The sequence below is a fragment of the Cebus imitator genome, unplaced genomic scaffold (genome assembly GCF_001604975.1).
Source record: "Cebus imitator isolate Cc_AM_T3 unplaced genomic scaffold, Cebus_imitator-1.0 Scaffold53, whole genome shotgun sequence".
Taxonomy (NCBI): Eukaryota; Metazoa; Chordata; class Mammalia; order Primates; family Cebidae; genus Cebus; species Cebus imitator.
In genome coordinates, this window is record NW_016107368.1 from 4,385,378 (window position 1) to 4,390,493 (window position 5,116).

Here is a 5,116-nt window from a genome sequence, read left to right on the forward strand (position 1 = left end):
AGACACCATCTCAGGGAAAAAAAAAAAAAAAAAAAAAAAAAAAAAAAAAAAAAAAAAAAAAAAGAACATATAAACAAGTTGGGCGTGGTGGAGCGCACCTGTAATCCCAGCTACTCAGGAGGCTGAGACAGGGGAATCTCTTGAACCTGGGTGGAAGAGTTTGCAGCAAGCAGAGATTACACCACTGCACTCCAGCCTGGGCGACAGAGCAAAACTGTCTCAAAACAAGACAAAACAAAAACAAACATTGGCCACATCCCGCAGCCCCAGGCTAGGCGAGAGAGAGCCTGGAGCAAAGCCGCATCCCCACCTCAATGACATGTCAGAGGCCAAAACCTCCTAGTTCTCTGAAAAGTACAAATGCCCTCAATAAATACACACCCTGCCCCCTAACAATACGCTCTGAAATGTTTAAAGCAAAACACGCACAGGAGAAACCAACATCACAGTTACGCTAGGGGACGTAGAAACGAAAAGATCAAGCAAAATTATAAGGCTTCCCAGGAGACTGATAATCAACAGCCAACTTGATCACATGCCTCTGCACAGGACTCTGCACCCAACAAGGAAAAGGCATTTTCTCTAAGCACCTGACGTCATCACAAAAACAGACCACGCATGAGAACACGAACGGAGGCCCAACACTCAGCCATAGTGCAATCAGTATAAATCAGTGATGACCTATAGCTTCTCACATCCACAGAACCGGAATTACTACAACAAATAATGAGTTAAAGATATGTCCACACACAAATTACAAAATATGCACAACTGAGGCCCAGCATGGTGGCTCACGCCTGTAATCTCGGCACTTTGGGAGGCTGAGGTGGGCAGATCACCTGAGGTAGGAGTCCAAGACCAGCCTGGCCAACATGGTGAAACCCTGCCTCAACTAAAAAAAAAAGAAAATTAGCCAGGTGTGGCGGCAGGGACCTGTAGTCCCAGCTACTTGGGAGGCTGAAGCAGAATTGCTTGAACCTGGGAGGTGGAGGTTGCAGTGAGTGGAGATCATGCCACTGCACTCTAACCTGGGCAACAGAGCGAGACTCCATCTCAAAAAAAAAAAAAAAAGAAAGAAAGATACACTCAGAGGTAAGTGTAGCAGTCTGGTGGCACTCTTCTTTTTTGCCATTTATGGGATGCTAAAAATACGCAAGCAGTCAAAGAGGTGCTCAGAGGGAAATTCATAGCCTCATATGAGTTTATGAAGGAATTACCTGGAAATAAACTAGTTAAGCTTTCAACTCAAGCATCTACCAAAAGAACAAATAAACTCAAGGAAAATCAAGAGAAATATATGAAAATCAGAAATTCATGAGATGAGAAACTACAGCAGCTCCACCACAACAAAATAATATTAAAATCTGAAGCTAGGTGCAGTGGGTCGTGCCTACAATCCCAGCATTTTGGGAGGCCAAGGCAGGAGGATTGCTTGAGCCCAGTAGTTCAAGAACAGCCTAGGCAGCATAGGGAAACCTCCATTTCTACAAAGTAAAGAAGTTAGCCAGGTGTGGTGGCACATGCCCAGGGTCCCAAGCACTTGGGGGGCTGAGGTGGGAGGATCACTTGAGCCCAGGAAGTTGAGGCTATAGTGAACTGTGATTGCACCACTGCACTCCAGCCAGGGTGACAGAGACACCATCTCAGGGAAAAAAAAAAAAAAAAAAATCTCCAACTCTGGGAATACTCATAAAAGAGCAGACCTCTGGCAGGAAGACAGAGGCACAAAGGAAAAAGCATTAGGGATGAGGGGACCGATCACTCTTACCAAGGAGCTACGTCATTCATTCATTCATTCATTTATTGAAACAGGACCTTGCTCTGTTGCCCAGGCTGGAATGCAGTGATGTCATCATGACTCACTGCAGCCTTCGCATCCAAGGCCCAAGCCACCCTCCCACCTCAGCTTCCCAAGTAGCTGAGACTGCCGATGTGCACCACCATGGCTGGCTAATTTTTGTATCTTTGGTAGAGACAGTGTTTTGCGATGTTCCCAGGCTTGTCTCGAATGCCTCGACTCAAGCGATTTGCCCAGCTCCGCTTCCCAAAAACTGGGATTACAGGTGTGAGCCACTGGGCCCAGCTCAGGAGACAGTTATTTATTCTTGAGATGGAGTCTCGCTCTGTCGCCCAGGCAGTGGCACGATCTTGGCTCACTACAACCTCCACTTCCCAAGTTCAAGCAATTCTCCTGCCTCAGCCACCTGACTAGCTGGGACTACAGGAACACACTACCATACCCAGCTAATATATACTAGCAGAGGCCGGGCGCGGTGGCTCAAGCCTGTAATCCCAACACTTTGGGAGGCCGAGGCAGGTGGATCACAAGGTCAAGAGATCAAGACCATCCTGGTCAACATGGTGAAACCCCGTCTCTACTAAAAACACAAAAAATTAGCTGGGCCTGGTGGCGCGTGCCTGTAATCCCAGCAACTCAGGAGGCTGAGGCAGGAGAATTGCCTGAACCCAGGAGACGGAGGTTGCGGTGAGCCGAGATCGCGCCACTGCACTCCAGCCTGGGTAACGAGCGAAACTCCGTCCCCAAAAAAAAAAAAAAAAAAAAGAATAAAATAGGCTGCCACAGTGGCTCATGCCTGTAATCCCAGCACTTTGGGAGGCCGAGGCGGGCAGATCACCTGAGGTCGGGAGTTCAAGACCAGCCTGACCAACATAGTGAAAACCCATCTCTAATAAAAATACCAAAAAAGAAAAAAAGAAAAACAACCTGGCACAGTGGTACATGCCTGTAATCCCAGCTACTCAGGAGGCTGAGGCAGAAGAATCACTTGAACGCAGGAGGCAGAGGTTGCAGTGAGCTGACATCACACCGTTGCACTCCAGCCTGGGCAACAAGAACAAAACTCTGTCTCAAAAAAAGAAAAGAAAAAAAATTAGCTGGACATGGTAGCAGGTAACTATAATCCCAGCTGTTTGGGAGGATGAAGCCGGAGAATCGCTTGAGTCTGTGAGGCGGAGGTTGCAGTGAGCTAAGATCAAGCCACGGCACTCCAGCCTGGGCAACAGAGTGAGACTCCATATCAAAAAAATAAATAAAGAGAAAAAAATATAAAAAGAAATTCGCAGAGGGCCACAGTAAGCACAGAATTAAAGAAGAGTGAGTAAGAACTTTAGTTTTTATGGCAGTGTTTCTGTTTTTATGATGAAGACTGCTTTTCTACAGTAATTATATCATTAAAAATTAATTTTTTAAAAAATAAAGGAATGTAGCCAGGCACAGTGGCTCATGCCTATAATCCCAGCACTTTGGAAGGCCGAGGCAGGTGATCACCTGAGGTCAGGAGTTCGAGACCAGCCTGGCCAACATGGTGAAACCCCATCTCTACTAAAAAGACAGAAATTAGCTGGGCGTGGTGGAACACACCTGCCATCCCAGGTACTTGGGAAGCTGAGGCAGGAGAATCGCTGGAACCCAGGAGGCAGGGGTTGCAGACAGCTGAGATCACGCCACCGCACTCCAGCCTGGGCCACAGAGCAAGACTCCATCTCAAAAAAAATAAATAAAAATAAAGTACAAGATAAAGGAACATGCTTTCATTCGTCTTCTGCGATTATAGCTGCTTACCACCAGCAGAGAGAGGCAGCTGCAAGAATGAGACAGAGGCGGGGCACGGTGACTCATGCCTGGAATCCCAGCGCTTTGGGAGGCCGGGGTGGGAGGATCACTTGAGCCCAGGAGTTGAAGACCGGCCTGGGCAACACAGCAAGACCCCATCTCTACAAAAAATTCGCCAGGTGTGGTGGCATATACCTGTGGACTGAGCTACTCGGGGAAGTAGGAGGATCAGCTGAGCCCAGGAGGTCGAGGCCGCAGTGAGCTATGATTGCACCACTGCGCTGTGGCCTGGGTCCCAAAAAATAAGCAAAAGACTGAGATGGAGCTGTTTCCACCTATGCTGTTTCCCGGGGTCCTGCCACTGTCTTATGAAAATCAGCTTCCCTTTATTGAGTAGCTAACCATAGTCCTTCCCAGCCCTCTGAGAGAATATCATCCCCATTTTGCAGATGAGTAAACTGAGGCACAGAGAGCTTAAGCAACTTGCCCAAGGTCAAACAGCCAGGAAATAGCAGAGCCAGGAGGTGAACCTGGACCTTCTGGCCCGAGTCTTCCCTCTGCTGAACCAGCCATGAGGCCATGGAGATTCAGAAGTGAACAAAAGGCCAGGCAGTGGCTCACGCCCGGAATCTCAGCACTTTGGGAGGACGAGGAGGGTGGATTGCCTGAGATCAGGAGTTCGAGATCACCCTGGCCAACATGGTGAAACCCCATCTCTACGAAAAATACAAAAGTTAGCCAGGCGTGGCGGCAGGCGCCTGTTGTCCCGGTTACTTGGGAGGCTGAGGCATGAGAATCGCTTGAACCCCAGGAGGCAGAAGCTGCAGTGAGCCAAGATTGTGCCACCGCACTCCAGCCTGGGCGACAGAGCGAGACCTTGTCTTGGAAAAAAAAGAACAAGACATACTTCCTGCTTTCGTGGGTTTTGTTGCTGAGCGGGGAAGACAATTTCAGCAATTTTGATTCTTGGTGACAAAAGCGCTGCTAGGTGGCACACAAGTGATCGTGGATACTTTGGTGGAAGGCCATCAGGAATGGCTTTCTCAAGGTGCATGGTAAATAGGATTCTAAGGTTTTTCCTAGGGGAAGAGGGATGCAGGGCAAGGCTATGTCTAGAGGAAGCCACAGCTCATGTGAACCAGCAATAGAGGGCACCATCTGAAGACGGTGGTGACGGCTATGAACTCACCGGCCTCACCATCCACCCCAGTTTTTTTTTTCCTTAGAGATGGAGTCTCGCTCTGTCGCCCAGGCTGCAGTGCTGTGGTGCAATCTTGGATTGCAGGGGTGAGCCACCGCGCCCGGCCACCCCAGTTTTATTAATGTGGTGGGAAGCTCAGGCAGGTTGAAAAGGTGCCTTCTCCTCTCAAGGACAGTTTATATAATTTTTAAAGTTTTTATTTATTTGTTTATTTATTTATTTATTTTTGAGACAGAGTTTCACTCTTGTTACCCAGGCTGGAGTGCAATGGCGCGATCTCGGCTCACCGCAACCTCCGCCTCCTGGGTTCAGGCAATTCTCCTGCCTCAGCCTCCTGAGTA